A 22,934-nucleotide genomic window follows, 5' to 3' on the forward strand; every position below is an offset into this window, starting at 1 on the left:
TGTAGTTCGGCCAACCTCGATGTTGTGGAAGTGAATCTCGTGTAGTTCGGATTCACAAATGACTCGTGTGGTTTCGGTCATTGTATTGAGAAGTGAGTCTCGTGTAGTTCGGATTCACAAATGACTCGTGTAGTTCGGTCATTCCTCCGGGATAGTGACTCTCGTGTAGTTCGGATTCACTATGGCGCGTGTAGTTCGGCCATTCCTGATTGTTGTTGTGGTGAAGGTAGTGAGTCACGTGTAGTTCGGATTCACTAGGGCGCGTGTGTTTTCGGCCAGCCTTCGTGTCGTGTGATCTATTGGTTGTTTGATACACCAATGGTAGGGTCGTAAGGACCATGTTGCGGGAACTATCAGTCATTTTATACGTCGATGGTGGGGTCGTGAGGACCATGTTGTGGGATTAGTGAGGCGATAGCCGTGTTTCGCTCACATGTTTGTTACAGGTGTGACGATGGTTGATTTCGTACACCTTGGGTTTTGCGTTTCCATAGTCGTTTTGGGCGCTATCGGTTCTAGCCGTTGGATTATGATGTTACGGTAGTTGCGTATTGGTCGTATGGCGCACTACAAGGGATGTTTAGTGATTGGTGTAATCCATAAGGGTTCGTTTGGTTCGGTCTTCATCGTTTCGGGTTGTTGACCTTAGGTTGAGACCTTGTTGCTTTTGGCGTTATACTCGATAATAGTACGCTAAGGGATTGATATCTCGGTACGAGATTACTTGAGTTTTTCCTGATGTTAGGGAAGGAGCATAGTTTTAGTGCTCGGATTGTGGATTTGTGAAAATCGTGGGTGACGATTTTAGTTGTTGTAGGCGATTCGTTGGGAGAAATTGCTTAGGAAAGTCGGATTGGGACGTATGTTGAGGACCGTTGAGTGGGGTCCATTTGGTTAAGTGACGAGGATCACGAGGACGTGATCGAGTTTAAGTGGGGGAGAGTTGTAAGACCCGAATATTTATCTTGTATACTTGTGTACTTATGACATTCGAGAACGGGCTTCGTTGAATATTTTTATGTAATTAAAAAGGTAAAAGAAACTGAAACTGGCTACTTGCATGCCGCGCGGGTCAGGGGCGCGCCGCGCCAAATCACGCAGACAGCTCTCTTCTTCTTTTAATTGTTTTAAATGAAGGGCAATTGGGTAATTTCACTTGGGGCCGGATTTGTGAGCCATATTAGCTGGTTTGGATCAGTTTTGGATCATTTTCACATCCATTCATCACTCTCAAACTATTTTAGAGAGAGAGAGAGAGATTCTAGAGAGAGATTTAGGGTTTTGGTGAAGAAGGAGGCCGAATTGATCAAAAGCTCGAGTTCTAAAGTTGTTCCTTTCGTTCCTAGCTACGTTGTGGTGGTATTGGTAAGCTCAAACTCCGTGTTTCATCTATTTGATTTGATATTCAAGTTAGGGTTTTGAGTTAGTTTGTGGTAAAACCCTTTTAGGTGATGAAATGGGTTTAGTGAAGCTAGTAATCAGGTTTATTGTTAATTGTTGGTGGATTTTGGGTTGGTAAACTAATTGGCCATGTTTAGAACTTGAAATTGGGTTAAATCACTTAAGTTAGTGATTTTGGAAGTATTGAAACCCATTTAAGGTTGTTTGGTTGACTAATTTTGACTTTGGGTCAAATTAGGGTTTGGTGGTGACTATGACCCAATTGGCGATTTAATGAGGTTTATAAACTTGAAATGGATTAAGTTGAAGTATAAAACCAAGTTAAATGTGTTTTGGTGTCAAAACTTGTAAATGGTGAGATTTTGACCTTATGGGTCAAAATTAGGGTTTAAGTGTCAAAATGGGTATGACACGTGTTTAACACTTGAGTTCGGGTTTATTTGGCATATTAGGACCATTCTCACTTGTGTGAGTGATTATTGGTTAGTTTGGGCGCGGTTTGTACTTGGTAGTGCATTTGGGTCAAATTTGCACTAAGTGTCGAATTGGGTTGATTTGTGAATCCACTCTAAGTGTATTGTTGTAATTGTGATAATGGAATAGGTATTTTCCATTGGCGAGTTGCGGTTTACTTGGAAGCTTTCTTCAAGACTTCAAGGTGAGTGATAATATCCTATGTGCATATGTATGTGTAGGATGGGTGCGGGTCGGGTGAAGTGATTCTCGGCTATAGAGCTCACTTCACATGTAGGTGGACTTGATGGACTTTTGCATGAGTCCAATTGGCACGGTTGTGCGTTTTGGTTGACCATCTTTGGCGAAGTACACGTTCGCGTGTACATTATAACACGTGGTTGTGATGTGGTTGATATAACCCCAATGGCGAAGGGTTTAATGTTGAGAAGTGAATCGCGTGTGTATTCGGATTCACGATGACTCGTGTAGTTCGGTCATCTTATTGAGGTAGTAATCTCGTGTGGTTTCGGATTACTAAGGCTCGTGTAGTTCGGCCAACCTCGATGTTGTGAAGATAGTAATCTCGTGTGGTTTCGGATTACTAAGGCTCGTGTAGTTCGGCCAATCTTCGTTGTGGTATTTGGTTCTCGGTATTGGGTTAAGGTGTTAACCTTGTTCGTTTATATTGTTATATATTAATGTATTGTTGTGTTGTAGCTAACCCTCCGGGTGTAGCTATTTGGCGTGGTTCACATCGTCGTTGGTGAACTTATATTTTGTTGTTGTATCTTAGCTCGTGCTTAGTGTTTGTACGGTACGCCTAGACTAGCTTGCCTTTATGCTTGGTTGTTCGGTATGCGGTATTTGATATTTGTGTGGCGTATTCATTTTATACATATATATGTATGTAGTATATTATCATTCACTAAGCGTTAACTTACCCTCTCGTTGTTGACTCTGTTTATAGATTGCATGCGGACGGTGGCTCGGGTAAGCGCGGGGACTAGAAGACTTGCATAGTTGTTTTAGAGACTTGCTTTTGGATTTATTAGGATTGGGTAGCGTATCCCCAATCGCCATGCTCGGCTTTGTTTTGTATTAAAAGTCGTATGGTCGAAAATTGTATTTTGGTACTTAAGGGGTAATTTGGGTCAATGTGGGCCCCACTTCGTAAACTAAATTTTATTAATGGAACGCGCTAGTTTTCATATATTGAACATGCGGTTAAAAGCGTTTTGTCTAAATACGTCGGGAACTAGTCAAACATTTTCGCATTTAAGAACTTTTTGGACAGTCCACTTTGGCGCGCCGCGCGGCCTATATGGTGCGCCGCGCAACATGCTGTTCAGGAATTTTTTTTTTTTATTTTATTTTGCCTTTTTTCACGTGGTTTTGTCGTTGGATGGTTTGGGTTGTTACACCAAAAAAAAATATGAAGAACAGCAGCAGCTGTACTCGCGAAAAAAATATAAGTTAAATCGTGATTTTGATTTTTAGAGGGTTTTAGACAAAAATTTCTACATGAATTAAGTTTTAAATCGCCCCTAAAAACTTTAGGAATACTCAATTGCATCTGAAACATCAACACTGATTTGAATTTCACGAAGAACATTTGCTTTGACTTTTTATTCAAAATATTTGACTTGAAAATTCGAATTCGATAAGAGGAATTGGAACACGAAATTTTGCAGATAGTTTGGGTAATTGAATCCTAACATAACTGCATTTTTACATTTTAAAAATTGATTCGAAAATGAGCTTTTGATTAAAAAGCTATGCGACAGAGGTATCGAACAGGAAAAAAATAAATAAATAAAATGCTTCTGTTTTGATTAATTTAATTGCAGTAGTGGATATGAATGTGATAACAATCGTTAGTTTTATAGCCAAGAATTCGCCAGAAAACAAAATCATTACCAGTACAAAGAAAAAAAATAATCAGATGATTATTAAAACTGGATCACGATGGAGAGAGAAAAAAATAGAAAGCAGGTAGAACAATTTATAAAAAAAATAAAAGCAGATTTGATATTTATTTAATCTGATTCTGTACATTGTTTTTGACTTTTAAAATTTTATTTGATATTATTATTAAATATATAAATATATTAATCATAATAATACTATTAATATTATTAATAATAAAAATACTAATAATAATAATAATAGAATTAATAATTATATTAATAATAAAAATAATATTGATAATAATAATATCAAAATAATTCTTAATATTATTCAGTATAATGATAAGAGTAAAAAAAAATATTGATAATATTAATAATAATACTTTTAATATCATTAATAATAATAATGATAATTATCAATAATAATAATAATAATAATAATAATAATAATAATAACATTATTATAAATAAGTTGTATTAATGTAATCAACAATAATAATAATAATACTAATAATAATATTAGTAATGTAATACTCTTAATAATAATAATGATATTAATTATTGATATATTGTTTAAAAGGATATTAATAATAATAATATTAATATAACAAGTTAATGCGTAATTATTTACAAATAACTGTTCGTGAATCGTCGGAAACATTCGAAGGTTAATTGAATTCTTGAAAATAGTTCAAAATTTTTGATAGTCGGGATGACAGACTTTGTTTATCGTGTCAGAAATATCAAATCATATATAGATTTGGTTAAAAATAAGACAAAATTTTCCGGATCATTACATTTATGGATCTCATGAATCGCGTATGCAAGCCGTACCTAGACAAGTTCGTTATCGTCTTCATAGATGATATCCTAATCTATTCCAAAAGCGAAGAAGAACATGAGCAACATCTTCGACTCATGCTTGAACTTTTGAGACAAGAGCAACTCTATCCCAAATTCTCTATGTACGAACTTTGGTTGAAGGAAGTTCAGTTTCTCGGTCATATCGTGAGCGATCAGGGTATCAAAGTTGATCCCGCAAAGATCGAAGCTATCAGCAAGTGGGAAACCCCCACTACTCCGACTCATATCTGCCAATTTTTAGGTCTCGCCGGTTACTATCGAAGGTTCATTGAAAGTTTCTGATAATGCTAAAAACGAACATATATTTCATAGCATTATTCTTCAAGAAAGACAAGCTTTTAGTTGCAATTGTTCTAATTTCAAGTAATTATCGTTTAAATAATAAAAGGGTGAAGACAAAAGACAGATTCGACGAATTGAAGACGCAAACGACCAAAAAGCTCAAAAGTACAAAATACAATCAAAGAGATTCCAATTATTGATAAGAAACGTCTCGAAATTACAAGAGTACAAGATTCAAAATGCAAAGTACAAGATATTAAATTATACGCAAGGACGTTCGAAAATCCGGAACCGGGACATGAGTCAACTCTCAACGCTCGACGCAACGGACTAAAAATTACAAGTCAACTATGCACATAAATATAATATAATATTTAAATAATTCTTGTAATTATTTAATATATTATATTATTTATAAAACCGTCGGCAGAAGAAAACAACCAAATATGAGCCTCCCCAGCTGGCCATGCGATCGCATGGCCTGGAAGGCATAAATCCATGCGATCGCATGAGCCCCAGTTCCAGCCCACATGCCTATAAAAATCTAGCTTTGGTGCACCACAAATCCATCTATCTTTCTCTTTTCTCCATTCATACGATATATTTATATTTATAATTTATATTTTAATTTTAATTTTAATTATAATTCTAATAATAAGGGTATGTTAGCGAATATTGTAAGAGTGTAAGTCGAAATTCTGTCCGTGTAACGCTACGCTATTTTTAATCATTGTAAGTTATGTTCAACCTTTTTACATTAATGTCTCGTAGCTAAGTTATTATTATGCTTATTTAATCCGAAGTAATCATGATGTTGGGCTAATTACTAAAATTGGGTAATTGGGCTTTGTACCATAATTGGGGTTTGGACAAAAGAATGACACTTGTGGAAATTAGACTATGAGCTATTAATGGGCTTTATATTTGTTTAAGTAAATGATAGTTTGTTAATGTTAATATAAAGATTTACAATTGGGCGTCCCTATAAATTACCATATACACTCAATCGGACACGATGGGCGGGGTATTTATATGTACGAATAATCGTTCATTTAACCGGACAAGGGAATGGATTAATAGCCACTAGAATAATTAAAACAGGGGTGAAATTATGTACAAGGACACTTGGTATAATTGATAACAAAATATTAAAACCTTGGGTTACACTCAGTCGACATCCTGGTGTAATTATTAAACAAAGTATTAAAATCTTGTTACAGTTTAAGTCCCCAATTAGTTGGAATATTTAACTTCGGGTATAAGGATAATTTGACGAGGACACTCGCACTTTATATTTATGACTGATGGACTGTTATGGATAAAAACCAGACGGACATATTAAATAATCCAGGACAAAGGACAATTAACCCATGGGCATAAAACTAAAATCAACACGTCAAACATCATGATTACGGAAGTTTAAATAAGCATAATTCTTTTATTTCATATTTAATTTCCTTTATTTTATATTTAATTGCACTTCTAATTATCGCATTTTTTTGTTATTGTATTGCACTTTTAATTATCGTACTTTTTAATTATCGCAAGTTTATTTTATCGCACTTTTATTATTCGCAATTTCATTATCGTTATTTACTTTATGCTTTAATTTAAGTCTTGTATTTATTTTTAATATTTTACATTTGGTTTTAACTGCGACTAAAGTTTTAAAATCGACAAACCGGTCATTAAACGGTAAAAAACCCCCTTTATAATAATAATATTACTTATATATATATATATTTGTATTTTTATAAAAGTAAACTAATAAAGCGTTAAGCTTTGTTTAAAAAGATTCCCCGTGGAACGAACCGAACTTACTAAAAACTACACTACTGTACGATTAGGTACACTGCCTATAAGTGTTGTAGCAAGGTTTAAGTATATCCATTCTATAAATAAATAAATATCTTGTGTAAAATTGTATCGTATTTAATAGTATTTTCTGTAAAAATATAAGCTATTTTATATACTACTCTGCTAAAACATCAAGTATTTTTGGCGCCGCTGCCGGGGAACAATCTAGCTTAAAAGCCGGAAGCGCAACGCTAATAAAAAAAAAGAATTTTTAGTTTACTTTTATTAAAATTCGTTTTTATAAAAATACGTTTTAAATATTCGAAAATATAAAAAGAAAAACAAAAATATAAATATTTTTTTTTAAGAGTTTGGTAAATATTTAAGTTTTATAAAGTTTCTTTATTTCTATTTTTTTTAGTTTGTAAAAATTTAAGTTTTATTTAATTTATAAATATATTTTATATTTTACAACAAAAAAAAAAAAAAAAATTTCGGCCTGTACTGTAGCAGCCCACTCTGTGGCCCGAAACCCTAGCCCATGCGATCGCATGGCTGGGCAACTGAGGACTCATGCGATCGCATGAGCCCATCTGACACGCCCTACTGAACCTGCCGACAGCATTAATTACGGAATATTATTAATTATTATTAATATTAAACCCTAATTAGATTTAGTTATTATATTAATTAATTTTAGATATTAATTAATTTGTATTTTTAGTTTAATTAGTTTATTTAAATTGTAAAATTAATAGTTTTATAAAATAAATAATATAAAAATAATATTTTTATAAAAATTGTACTTTTTACAACTTTTTATATATTTTTATATTTTTTCATTTTTAATCGTTTTAGCGTAATATTTGTATTTTTAGCTCATATTTAGTTTCAATTCATAAGTTTTTGCCATAATTATTTTTACTTCTAGATTTTTAGGCTTTGCCGTAGAATTCCTTAAGTTTTTTTTTTAGACTAAGATTTAAGTGCTTTAGAATTTTGCGACGCCTTTTTAAGTTTTAGTTTCTTTTTAAGTTAATTCCATTTGGGATTTAGTTTTTCCTGTAAGCTTTAATATTTTTAGACACCTTTTACTATGTATCAATTATCATTCCAATTAGTAATTTCAATTTGCGATTATAATTTTAAGTTAGTTGTAGTAATAAGGTTAGGTTAGTCAAAGTACTTTTAAGTTTTATAAGTTTCTTTAATTTTTCCGTCACCTTTTATTTTTCAACCATTTTTCTTTTCCGATCTTTTTTGACGAACTCTTTTTCTTTCTTATTTCTCGCTATTCTAGTTTTTAGGACATAGATTTTTATTCTACTTCTTATCTAATTTTCTTAAAATTACGAAAATTTATTTTAAGTGGTTAAATTAATAGACATCAAAATTTTCTGGTTCGTAGTAATAGTTGGATTTGTACGTGGACCGGGTTATTGGAGCCAAACAGTCCTCAATTATATTGAGACCAAACGAATCCTGCTATCTGCTGCATCTTTTGGCTATTCGAAACGTGGGCAAAATCAGAAAAGTCTATTGATTGGATAACTTATTATAATTTTTCTTTCCTTTTTAAAACTAATAGGATATTCAGTGAATGCACCGAGCAAGACGTTCACCACCTGTAACTAGATCAAGACATTTAGCAAATATAACCGCCGTTGATTTCTCTTTAGAATCGTCATCCAGTCGACCAAGTACTTCAGTTCAAATTTCCGATAATCCATTTTTTGAACCCGACCTCACAATTGAGAATCCGGAGAATATTCAGGAACGGTTCGTAGATCCTAAACCACTAAACTTTCCCCCGGAACCACCAATCATTCAAACAGAGATTGTTGAGGAATGAACCATTAAATCAGAATCCTCTAGTGATTCCGATTCAACAAATTCAATTATGGAGAATCTGGAACCTTTAAGTATGGAAGACCGAATGAGAGCTAAACGCACTGGCCAAGGTCACGCAATTACTCATCCAGACATTAATGCGCCAGATTATGAAATCAAAGGACAAATTCTACACATGGTGACTAATCAATGCCAATTTAGTGGTGCGCCGAAGGAAGATCCAAATGAACATCTACGTACCTTTAATAGGATCTGCACACTATTTAAAATCCGAGAAGTGGAGGATGAACAGATATATCTCATGTTATTTCCCTGGACTTTAAAGGGAGAAGCCAAAGATTGGTTGGAATCGTTACCTGAAGGGGCGATCGATACATGGGACGTTTTAGTTGACAAATTTCTTAAACAATTCTTTCCTGCATCTAAAGTCGTAAGACTTCAAGCAGAAATTGTTACGTTTACACAGAAGCCAAATGAAACTCTATATGAGGCATGGACAAGATATGGAAAGTTGTTAAGAGGATGTCCGCAACATGGTTTAGACACCTGTCAAATAGTACAAATATTCTACCAAGGATGCGACATCACTACAAGGAAAGACATAGATATAGCAGCTGGTGGTTCTATTATGAAGAAAACCGAAACTGATGCTTACAAAATTATTGATAACACTGCTTCCCACTCACATGAGTGGCACCAAGAAAAAGATATCATTAGATCATCTAAAGCAGCTAGAGCCGATTCTAGCCATGACTTAGATTCCATTTCCGTAAAGATAGATGCTGTGGAGAGACAAATGGAAAAGATGACTAAAGATATTCACTCAATACGAATTAGTTGTGAGCAGTGTGGAGGACCACATTTGACAAAAGATTGTCTCAGTATTGAATTAACAATGGAACAAAGAGAGAATATTTCATACATAAACCAAAGGCCTGGAAATAATTATCAGAATAATTATCAACCGCCAAGACCGATTTACAATCAAAACCAGAATTATAACCGAAATATTCCATACAACAACCAACAAGGTCCTAGCAATCAACAAGTATCCAATAATAATTACAATCAGCAAAGACCGAATTTTCAAAACAAACCACCACAACAAACCGATGATAAAAAGCCGAATTTAGAAGATATGATGACGAAGCTAGTTGAAACTCAAACGCAGTTTTTCACCTCTCAGAAACAAACCAATGAACAAAATGCTCAAGCATTTAGAAATCAATAAGCTTCTATTCAAAATCTGGAACAAGAAGTAAGTAACCTAGCAAGGTTAATAGGTGAAAGAAAACCGGGAAGTCTACCTAGTGATACAAATGCTAACCCCCGGAATGAAACAGCTAAAGCCATTACCACAAGAAGTGGTACAACACTTAAACCAAATACCTGTAATTTCTGATGAAGCTATTCCTACTCCACAAGAACCACAACCTGATCAAGATAAGAAAAAAGAACCGGTAGTTGAAAAGGTTAATGAAGATAACACAGTTAAGGCTAAACCTTATGTTAAACCATACCAACCACCACTTCCTTACCTGAGTAAAATGAAGAAAGAGAAACTTGAAGTCGAGCAATCCAAATTCTTGGATATGTTTAAACAGATAAATGTAAATCTTCCTTTCATTGATGTGATTTCAGGAATGCCTAGATATGCTAAATTCTTGAAAGATCTAATTTCAAATAGAAAGAAAATGGAAGAACTCTCGGCTGTTACTATGAATGCTAATTGTTCAGCAGTGCTATTGAATAAGATACCAGAAAAATTATTTGATCCAGGAAGTTTCACAATTCCATGTTTTCTGGGTAGTCTTAGTTCAATAGAAGCATTAGCAGACTTAGGTGCTAGTATAAATCTAATGCTGTATTCACTATACACTAAACTAGACCTTGGAGAATTGAAACCAACCAGAATAAGCATACAACTAGCCGATAGATCAATAAAATATCCTAGAGGGATAATGGAAAACATGCTAGTTAAAGTTGGTACTTTAGTATTTCCAGTAGATTTTGTTGTTCTGGACATGGAAGAAGATTCTCAAGTTCCTCTCATATTAGGAAGACCATTCTTAAACACGGCTAAAGCAATGATAGACGTGTTCGGTAAGAAATTGACCCTAAGTATAGAGGATGAGAGTGTTACCTTTTCAGTTGATAGAGCAATGCAACAACCACAATCTGCAGATGATACATGTTATTATATTCAAACTATAGATGCACATGCAGAATTATTAGAAGAATTTCCAGAATTACAAGGAACAGGAGAATGTTCTTTAGGAGAAGGTAATGAACCAATTGATGAAGCTGAAATGTTAGCTACACTTATAGCTAATGGATATGAACCAACAACAGAAGAAATTCAAATGCTAAAAGAAGAAGACAAATATCGATACAAATCATCGATAGAAGAACCTCCGAAATTAGAGTTAAAGCCACTTCCAAACCATTTGGAATACGCTTATTTACATGGTGAATCTGAATTACCTGTAATAATATCGTCTTCTCTTACTGAAAATGAGAAATCACAACTCATTTCTGTGTTGAAAGCTCATAAACCAGCCATTGCATGGAAGATTTATGATATTAAAGGAATAAGTCCTTCGTATTGCACACATAAAATCCTTATGGAAGAAGGTCATAAAACGTATGTGCAACGCCAACGAAGACTACATCCTAATATGCAAGATGTAGTTAAGAAAGAGATTATTAAACTGCTAGATGCATGTCTAATTTATCCAATCTCTGATAGTCCATGGGTAAGCCCAGTTCAATGCGTGCCTAAGAAGGTGGCATGACTGTCATTACAAATGAAAAAAATGAGCTTATTCCTACTAGGACTGTAACAGGATGGCGTATGTGTATTGATTATAGAAAATTAAATGACACCACCAGAAAAGATCACTTTCCCTTACCTTTCATAGATCAAATGTTAGAAAGATTAGCCGGAAATAGTTACTATTGTTTTCTAGATGGATTTTCCGGATATTTTCAAATTCCAATAGCACCCGAAGACCAAGAGAAAACCACATTCACGTGCCCTTATGGTACTTTTGCTTACAAACGCATGCCATTTGGACTTTGTAACGCCCCTGCAACCTTTCAAAGGTGTATGATGGCGATTTTTCACGACATGATAGAAGAATGCATGGAAGTATTCATGGATGACTTTTCAGTCTTCGGTGATACATTTGAATCATGTCTAGTTAATCTGGAACGAATGCTTCTTAGATGCGAACAATCAAATCTAGTACTTAATTGGGAGAAATGCCATTTCATGGTTAAAGAAGGCATCGTTCTTGGACATAAAATTTCAAAAGAAGGAATTGAAGTGGATAGAGCTAAAGTAGATGTAATTGCTAAACTTCCACATCCCACCAATGTTAGAGGAATTAGGAGTTTTCTAGGGGCATGCCGGTTTTTACCGACGTTTCATAAAAGACTTTTCTAAAATTGCCACTCCTATGAATAAACTCCTAGAAAAGGATGCTCCATTCATCTTTTCAGATGAGTGTATCAAATCTTTTAATATTCTTAAAGAAAAACTAACTAATGCGCCGATCATGATAACACCAAATTGGAATCTACCATTTGAACTAATGTGCGATGCAAGTGATTTTGCAATGGGAGCCGTTTTAGGACAAAGGATTGAAAAACGATTTCAACCTATATATTATGCTAGTAAGACGTTACAAGGAGCACAAACGAACTATACAACTACTGAAAAAGAACTCCTTGCTATTGTCTTTGCTTTTGACAAATTTCGATCATATCTCGTTCTAGCAAAAACGGTGGTCTATACCGACCATTCTGCTCTTAGATACCTATTTTCAAAACAAGATGCTAAACCAAGATTAATCCGTTGGATCTTACTCTTACAAGAGTTTGATATTGAAATCCGAGATAAAAGAGGAGCAGAAAATCTCGCCGCTGATCATCTTTCTCGTCTTGAAAATCCCGAATTAGAAGTTCTAAATGAATCAGCCATACAAGACAACTTTTCTGATGAATATCTATTGAAGATAGATTATAAAGAAATCCCATGGTTTGCAGACTATGCAAATTATTTAGTATGTGGATTTCTTGAAAAAGGATTATCGTACCAAAGACGAAAGAAATTCTTCAGTGATATAAAACACTATTTCTGGGAAGATCCACATCTGTTTAAAAGTTGTCCCGATGGAATAATACGCCGATGTGTATTTGGAGATGAAGCTAGTAAAATATTAAACCATTGTCACACAGGACCAACAGGAGGGCATTATGGGCCTCAACTAACAGCAAGAAAAGTTTATGATGCTGGATTCTATTGGCCTACAATTTATAAAGATGCACACCTTCTTTGCAAATCCTGTGATGCTTGTCAAAGGGCCGGAAAAATAAGTCAACGTGATGAAATGCCACAAAATGTCATCCAAGTATGTGAAGTATTTGACATTTGGAGTATTGACTTTATGGGTCCATTTCCAAAATCTCATAATAATCTATATATACTCGTAGCCATTGACTATGTATCTAAATGGGCGGAAGCACAAGATCTCCCAACTAACGATGCACGAGTTGTAGTCAACTTTTTAAAATGTCTTTTTGCAAGGTTTGGAACACCGAAAGCTTTGATAAGTGATCGGGGTACTCATTTCTGTAATAATCAACTTGAGAAAGTTCTTAAAAGATATGGAGTAACTCATAAAATCTCCACCGCATATCATCCACAAACAAGTGGACAAGTTGAAAATACCAACCGAGCCTTAAAACGTATTCTAGAGAAAAAACCGTAGGATCAAATCCGAAGGAATGGTCCATTAAATTGGAGGATGCACTCTGGGCTTTTAGAACAGCCTACAAAACTCTGATTGGAACCACACCTTTTAGACTTGTTTATGGAAAAGCATGTCATCTTCCAGTAGAAATTGAACACAAAGCATTTTGGGCTTTGAAAACATGTAATCTTGATTTACATGAAGCTGGACGTCTACGATTAAGTCAACTAAATGAATTAGAAGAATTAAGACATGAAGCATACGAAAATTCGTTAATCTATAAGGAAAGAACTAAGAAATGGCATGATAAAAGAATCAGAAGTTCAAAAGAATTTAAAAAAGGAGACAGAGTTCTTCTTTTCAATTCACGATTCAAGCTATTTCCTGGAAAATTGAAATCAAGATGGTCTGGACCATTCATAGTCAAAAGAGTTTTCCCATACGGAACGATAGAATTAATAAATTCAAATGGGATTGAATTTAAAGTTAATGGTCACAGAGTTAAACATTACATACATGGTCCGATGGAAGTCGACAACGAAGTTAATCACAATTTCGACACCACAGCTAACTAAGTGTGGGGAGAATCAAGTCTTTAAAGGATAATATGTATTTCTGTTAGAGTTAGATTGTCTGTTTTCGTGTAGTTCTCAAAAATGGAACCCGAATGGTCTTTCCCTAGCAGACCCTAAAGAACTAGTCTTCTCCCCCCATTCTGAATTTTTATTTTTTTTTAGGTTTTTACGAAATGAAGACTGCCTGTGAACTAAACCATGGTCTAATGCTACACGCTTTGATCACTAAACGTAATAATGACATACTACCGAGTGAAATAGTATCAGTAATCAGAGAAAGAATGGACGGAGTTAGAAAAGAATCCAGATGCGAAGATAATAAGTTACAATTTGGTAAAGGAAAATCAAAATCCGCAGCGAAAAGAAGAGCACGACACCTAGAAAGATGTCACAAATGTGGAAAATGGTCACATGGAGGTAAATGTTCAAATAATCAAACATATTCAAATACCGAATTTGTTACTTTATGCAGAGACGGACCGTTCATATGTTTAGAAGAAAAGACACTGAATGCTCGAGGTTACGCCTATGTAGCCATGGAAAACCAATTAAACCGACTATCTTATGAATGGGATAGATCATATAACTAAGAAATCTATTTCACAGGTATGTCTGTACAGTTTTTATTTTTATTTTTATTTTTAACCTTTTGATAATAAACGCTAATTTGTTCGCTAAAAAGTATTAAATTGGTATTGAATAAAATTAAGTTTGGCGACCGAAATTATTGATATCATTCAAAAATTTATTACATCACTGCGAAATTTAACGTTTATTCTTAAGGTATAAATATCTTTAATCAATCAACCCAAAATATTTCAAAAATTCGTCATGAGTTAAATTAGGTCTTGGAACCAAAATTACTTTACCGAAAAGAGGGGCGCATATTTTTGATAATATTTTATTGATTAAAGTGGGATAAAAAGCCAAAAAGATTTTAAATTTTATTTTTACCATGTTTTTAAAATTAATATATAAATCTTAAATTAATATTGTAAACTTTATAAAAACAATATATTTAAAATTGTAAATATTTGAAAAATTAATATAAGTTTGGTGTGAATTTATAATATGAATTTTTAAATTAAGTTTGGTGTGAATTTTTAATTTTTAAAATAGGAATTTTTAATTTTATGCATTTCAAATTTTAAGTTTGGTGTGAATTTTTAATATTAATCTTGAATTTTATATTTAAATTGTGTGAATTTAAAAACAAAAATTTACTTTATCTCATTAAGTTAAAAATATGATTTTTAAAATTCGTCGTAAGTTGAAGACTAGGTCTTTGAACCGAAATTGCTTTACCCGAGGGAGGGACGAGAACTTTTATTATCATTATTTTTAATCTTATATTGAATTAAAGTATGCCAAAAACATTAAAAAAAACCCAAAAATCTTTACTTTTAAAAACCGCGCTTTGATTTGACAAATTTTAAAATTTTGTCGAGGGACAGACTAGGACAACGATCTGAAACGCCCTCGCTCCTAAAGGAAACCAAAATTTTTAAAATTTAATTAATTATAAGTTTTATAAAGTATAAGGTTTTATAATAAAAAAAAAAAGCTGAAAACACTGTACCCGGACCCCCATGCGATCGCATGGGTTTTACACTTCAACTCCATGCGATCGCATGGAGCTTAAATCCAGGCCAGATACAAGAAGTCCAGCGGGTCTGTTCTTCCCACAAAACACACACATACACCCGAAAAAACTCTCAAATCTTCACCAAATTTCGCCAAAATTCACCGTAATTCGTCATTTTTCTTGCTCTAATCATGCCTAGATTCTCATTCTTCAGCAAATTGGTAAAATTTACACCCCTAAACTCTATAAATTCCTAGTTTTTGTGATAATTACCAATTTTTTTACATAATGCAATTTTATTAATTTCTAGTGTAATTAGTGTTAAATTGTTAGTATTTTATGCATGTATAACCTAGATTGATGCTATTTAACATGATTTGAAGCCAAAAACTTCAAAAATTTTAGAAATCTAGGGTTTGTGTTCTTGAGCAATTTGGGGCTTTTTGATATAAACAGGTTATGGCCGATTTTTGTCATGAATTATTGCTAAATTGAGTAGTGTAACATGTTTAGATAGTTAAATGATCCAAACAATGATCCTAAACATGATTTTTGGAGATTAAAGTGGATTTTTTAAGTCCAAAATTCATGAACTTGATTAATTTGATATATTTGTCATTTGAGACTTGTTTAATTATTAATAATGAATATTTTGACATGTTATTTGAGTTAAATGCTTATGAATTTTGTATACATTTTCATATGTGCTTATTTGAAAAGTGTAGAATTGTGAAAAATTGTGAAAATGTGTATAAGTTTAATTTTGATTTAACATGTTATAGTGATTGTTTTAAGTTGTTATTTTGCTAACACTAATGCATATTTGGATGCACAATTTTTGTGTTTAATGTGTTTTACAGAGAGCCGATACTGGAGGTTCAGGAGCATCATCATCTAGACGACCAGCACCAGCACCAGAACCAGAAATGCAACACGAACAAGAACCACAACAGGAACAACAACAGCCTGATCAGCACATACCTTATTATGATCCAGTACAGTTTGTTGATAAATTCATAGTATTCCCAATGAGACCGCCAGTAGAATTCCCAACGATTCCTGAGCACACTCTACATCCTAATCTGAGATTTGATAGAAGATGGAGAGATTACGAGACATATCAAAGGAACAAATTCAAATTGGTAACAAAAAATGTAGAGGTGCCAAGGGTAATTGATTGGGCCCCTTTGGAAACGGTCCATCTAGCTGACCGTGTTAGACAGCTTTTAGTTCAAAGGTATGGCAGTTCTTCTTTTACAGATTGGGAACATCTTTTCACCATTCGTAGACCTGTATATAAGGAATGGTGTGTTGAGTTGATGAGTACTGTATCACTTGATACAAATATAGTTAGGATAGATGATAGAAGATTTCTTAGGTTTATCCTTGGCGGTAGGATGTACAGAATGTCCATGCTGGACATGGCCAGGGCCTTACAGATATATACTCCTGGTGAGTTGCTATTACCCGATTGTACAAACTTGATTCATTATGGTGAACGGGTAGATAGTAACTTTGACGCTGACGCCATTTGGAGGCGTATGTCACATTTTGATGTTTTTACACGAGCAGGAGGACACTCCTATACACATATTGACAGAGCTGAGCTTCGTATTATTCATAGATTTTTGGCTAACTCGATTACACAAAGAGGTCATAATAAAGAAAAAATTAACTTATATGATTTATTCTACCTAAAGTGTATTCGGGATCCTAGAAGCTTTGTCAATATCCCTTACTGTGTTGCTTTTTATTTATCTAAAATGGTAGAGGGAATGCAGGACGGGAGTATAATAGGAGGAGGTATTTTTGTTACTCTCATTGGAGACTATTTAGGTGTTGATAGGAACCAAGGGGGTCCATTACAGATTTGTAGAGAACAGGTTGAGCCCTTAGGATTGAAAGTTTATGTGGGTGCTAAGGTATTGAAAAGTAGACGTAACCAGGCAGTACCCTATGAGGGATCTCATCCTCAGGTAGAGAGAGGCTCAGACGAGGAAATGGAGGAGGCGGAAGACATTAGGGATGTCTTTCGAGATGCTATTCTTGACGTCCACGTTCGTATAGATGAGGAAGCAATGACGAACGCGGCAAGACATAGTATGTATGAGCAGTGGAACTCCGAGCGAGTATACGAGGATTATAGGTGACGCCAACACGATAGCTGGTTAGTTCATCAGCACCAAATCATGAGCCAGCTATCATATCAGGTACCAAATAACTATGTACCTACTCGACCTGCTCATTTTCCGCCACATAGCCCCGATATCCGACCACCCTTTAACCGGTATGACTATAACCAAGCCTATCAGAACACCTATAACCAACAATGGAACCCACCTGATGAGATGAACTGGAACCCCTATCCAGACTGATTTAGTTCCATTTGGTTATTTTTATGATTATTATGTTTTTATCTTTTGACTTTTTCATGTTTAAACTTATGTTATTGGATAAATTTGTGTAATTTTTATTATTTTATTATTATTGTGTACTAATATTTCATATTTAGAATTTGAAAGTGGGATATTAAGTCCCATTTCAAATTGCCATGCATGATTATACTTGTATGTATGTATATTGTCGATTGTTCAAAACAGGGTAAAACAGCGCATTTTCAAAGACTGGCATTAAGTTCAGCAAAAGCTACTAATTTTGACGACAAGATGACAAATAAATGTGATGTAACAACAGACGAAATGAACAAATGCTATGCACCATTTATCATTCAGCAAACAAACGCCAATATATTTGGAAACTTTGGTAAAATTTAATCATTTCTACGCTAATCACCCTCAATAATTTAAATTGTACTGATTTCTTGCAAATGAGGGCATTGCAAGATTTAAGTGTGGGAAGGGGTTAAATTCTTTCGGATTTTTAAAATTTTTATCTTTATACACTTGGTTACCATTAAAAATACTAGTAACGTAGTAGTTGTATTAGAATCTAGTGCTCTCTGATAATAAAGAACAGCCCTAGTCTTATATACTGACTACCCAATTCTAGTAAAATTTTTCAAAATTTTCAATTAAATGAACTCAAAATCATGTTTATACATATTTATGAACGATAAAAATAGGTGTTAACACCGAAATTATTGTAACCTCGGAAAGGACATAAATTGAGAAACAAACCAAAATGTTGAAATTCATTTAAAATGGAATAGAGGACGATAAAAAGGAAAATAAAAGCCAAGTGTGGGAAAATTTACCAAGTTATCTTAAACATATGTCACATATATCTGTAACAAATAACTGAAAATACTTTTGCTTTGGACTAAACTAAACCATTTTACCCGATGAAAGAAAAGAAGAGATGGATCTACACGATGAATCAATTCCATCATTAAAAGGAAGTAAAGTCTTCCGAAAAAGACACGCGCTTCTTGATTTAGGTCAAGAAGTTGTCGTCTAGACCAGCTGTAGGTTGACGAAAAATCTAGAAAAGTCATCTCTAAAATCAGCAGGAAGTCCACGGACCTCAGCATCAAGCAGGGTCGCCAAGTGGTCAGATTTATCCTAACCATGAGAAGGATTTATCTCGTACAATGGGGGGGCACCGTGCAAATTAGCTTGATAAGACTAATGAATCAGATTTCCAGAAAGGATAATCTCCTTAAAAGATCAAAAATCAGCTTTTAAGACTGATATTACTCAATCCTTGAGATTGACTTTAAAGATTGAGAATTACAAACTCATGGAATTCGATGATATCTAAACTCGAGCTTGAACGAGAAAATATTTTGATCAAATTAAAACCGATTTGTTTTCTGAAAACCCATTTTCAATGCGTTCATTACCATTGAACGTAAAATCCTAGGAATTCACCTGGAATTCATTAGGTCACCTGAACCAAATCGGGTGTCAACCGTAAGAACGGTGGTTGCATAGTGGTCGAATACAGGACCTTGTGCCAGACCGAAAAATCATAAGGGTGAGCTTTACTATTGCTCCTACCAAGGATAGTAATTGCATCCGACACGTTATAGACCATAATTAAAAGCATGTCAGGGGACATTGCCTTAACAGTTGCTTGTTCAACGCTTTCCTTTACAACCGGACGGTAGTTTATCGAAAGGTAATATACGGGACAAGTAAACTGGACGTGTTGCTTTCCAAATACAAGGTTAGCAAGTGGGTGACACAAAACCGCAAGTTTTGAGCTAAAATTTTCAAATCTGAAACCCACCAAACCCACAAAAATATTTTGCAAACACCGGTGAAGGGTTATTCTGGAAAACTTATCTAGGGTAAAAGCTAGATTGAATTTTCAAAAGATCAAATATTTTCATAAAGATCCAATTTCCTTAAGGATCTACATTTTCATAGTCATGTGGGACTGTAAACCGCCTTTCAAATGTGCACTTTGCTTTGGAAACCGAAAGTAAATCGGCTATTTGATTGCAAGTGTCGTTGACCTAAACCCGAGGCAACTGTGGATGACACACCCACCTTTAACCATGGTTCTATCGTTACTATCATTGTTTATACCGCCGTATAGAAATCACTGATGTACAAAGTGTGAAGAATAAAGAAGTGATTCTAGTATTTCAAGACGATATTGCTTGAGGACAAGCAATGCTTAAGTGTGGGAATATTTGATAATGCTAAAAACGAACATATATTTCATAGCATTATTCTTCAAGAAAGACAAGCTTTTAGTTGCAATTGTTCTAATTTCAAGTAATTATCGTTTAAATAATAAAAGGGTGAAGACAAAAGACAGATTCGACGAATTGAAGACGCAAACGACCAAAAAGCTCAAAAGTACAAAATACAATCAAAGAGGTTCCAATTATTGATAAGAAACGTCTCGAAATTACAAGAGTACAAGATTCAAAACGCAAAGTACAAGATATTAAATTATACGCAAGGACGTTCGAAAATCCGGAACCGGGACATGAGTCAACTCTCAACGCTCGACGCAACGGACTAAAAATTACAAGTCAACTATGCACATAAATATAATATAATATTTAAATAATTCTTATAATTATTTAATATATTATATTATTTATAAAACCGTCGGCAGAAGAAAACAACCAAATATGAGCCTCCCCAGCTGACCATGCGATCGCATGGCCTGGAAGGCATAAATCCATGCGATCGCATGAGCCCCAGTTCCAGCCCACATGCCTATAAAAATCGAGCTTTGGTGCACCACAAATCCATTTATCTTTCTCTTTTCTCCATTCATACGATATATTTATATTTATAATTTATATTTTAATTTTAATTTTAATTATAATTCTAATAATAAGGGTATGTTAGCGAATATTGTAAGAGTGTAAGTCGAAATTCTGTCCGTGTAACGCTACGCTATTTTTAATCATTGTAAGTTATGTTCAACCTTTTTACATTAATGTCTCGTAGCTAAGTTATTATTATGCTTATTTAATCCGAAGTAATCATGATGTTGGGCTAATTACTAAAATTGGGTAATTGGGCTTTGTACCATAATTGGGGTTTGGACAAAAGAATGACACTTGTGGAAATTAGACTATGAGCTATTAATGGGCTTTATATTTGTTTAAGTAAATGATAGTTTGTTAATGTTAATATAAAGATTTACAATTGGGCGTCCCTATAAATTACCATATACACTCAATCGGACACGATGGGCGGGGTATTTATATGTACGAATAATCGTTCATTTAACCGGACACGGGAATGGATTAATAGCCACTAGAATAATTAAAACAGGGGTGAAATTATGTACAAGGACACTTGGTATAATTGATAACAAAATATTAAAACCTTGGGTTACACTCAGTCGACATCCTGGTGTAATTATTAAACAAAGTATTAAAATCTTGTTACAGTTTAAGTCCCCAATTAGTTGGAATATTTAACTTCGGGTATAAGGATAATTTGACGAGGACACTCGCACTTTATATTTATGACTGATGGACTGTTATGGATAAAAACCAGACGGACATATTAAATAATCCAGGACAAAGGACAATTAACCCATGGGCATAAAACTAAAATCAACACGTCAAACATCATGATTACGGAAGTTTAAATAAGCATAATTCTTTTATTTCATATTTAATTTCCTTTATTTTATATTTAATTGCACTTCTAATTATCGCATTTTTTGTTATTGTATTGCACTTTTAATTATCGTACTTTTTAATTATCGCAAGTTTATTTTATCGCACTTTTATTATTCGCAATTTCATTATCGTTATTTACTTTATGCTTTAATTTAAGTCTTGTATTTATTTTTAATATTTTACATTTGGTTTTAACTGCGACTAAAGTTTTAAAATCGACAAACCGGTCATTAAACGGTAAAAACCCCCCTTTATAATAATAATATTACTTATATATATATTTGTATTTTTATAAAAGTAAACTAATAAAGCGTTAAGCTTTGTTTAAAAAGATTCCCCGTGGAACGAACCGGACTTACTAAAAACTACACTACTGTACGATTAGGTACACTGCCTATAAGTGTTGTAGCAAGGTTTAAGTATATCCATTCTATAAATAAATAAATATCTTGTGTAAAATTGTATCGTATTTAATAGTATTTTCTGTAAAAATATAAGCTATTTTATATACTACTCTGCTAAAACATCAGTTTCTCTCTGATTGCACGTCCATTAACCGCATTGACTCACAAAGGGAAGAAATTCATTTGGGCGGCTGAGCAAGAGTCGGCATTCCAAACCCTGAAGCAGAAGTGAACATCCGCACCTATCTTATCACTTCTCAAAGGCAGTGACGACTTCATTGTGTATCGCGACGCCTCAAAACATGGTTTTGGTTGTGTATTGATACAACGAACAAAGGTTATTGCTTATGCCTCTTGTCAACTGAAGATTCAAGAGTGAAATTACACAATGCACGATCTCGAACTTGGTGCTATTGTCTTTGCACTAAAATTGTGGAGACACTACCTCTATGGAACTAAAAGTACTATCTTCACCGACCACAAAAGTCTCCAACACATTTTCGATCAGAAACAACTGAACATGAGACAGCGACGGTGGATCGAGACGCTGAATGACTATGATTGTGAACTTCGTTACCATCCTGGCAAGGAAAATATTGTAGCCGATGCTTTGAGCCCAAAGGAGAGAATGGTACCTCTTCGTGTTCGAGCCTTGAACATCACCATTCACACGAATCTCAATAAACAAATCCGAGTAGCCCAAGATGAGGCTCTCAAAGAGGAGAATATTTCTCATGAGCACTTGAACATTCTCGTCTCTCGATTCAAAGTTAAGGAGACTGGACTCCGATATTTCGTCGGAAGGATTTGGGTGCCTAGTTATGGGGATTTACGAAGCCTTATTCTAGATGAAGCCCACAAGTCAAGATATTCGATTCATCCAGGAGCCGATAAAATGTACTACGATCTCAAGGAACAGTATTGGTGGCCTAATCTTAAGAAGGATGTTGCTACTTACGTTGGAAAGTGTTTGACTTGTTCAAAGGTTAAGGCC

This window comes from Rutidosis leptorrhynchoides, chromosome 3, assembly GCF_046630445.1.
Source record: "Rutidosis leptorrhynchoides isolate AG116_Rl617_1_P2 chromosome 3, CSIRO_AGI_Rlap_v1, whole genome shotgun sequence".
Lineage (NCBI taxonomy): Eukaryota > Viridiplantae > Streptophyta > Magnoliopsida > Asterales > Asteraceae > Rutidosis > Rutidosis leptorrhynchoides.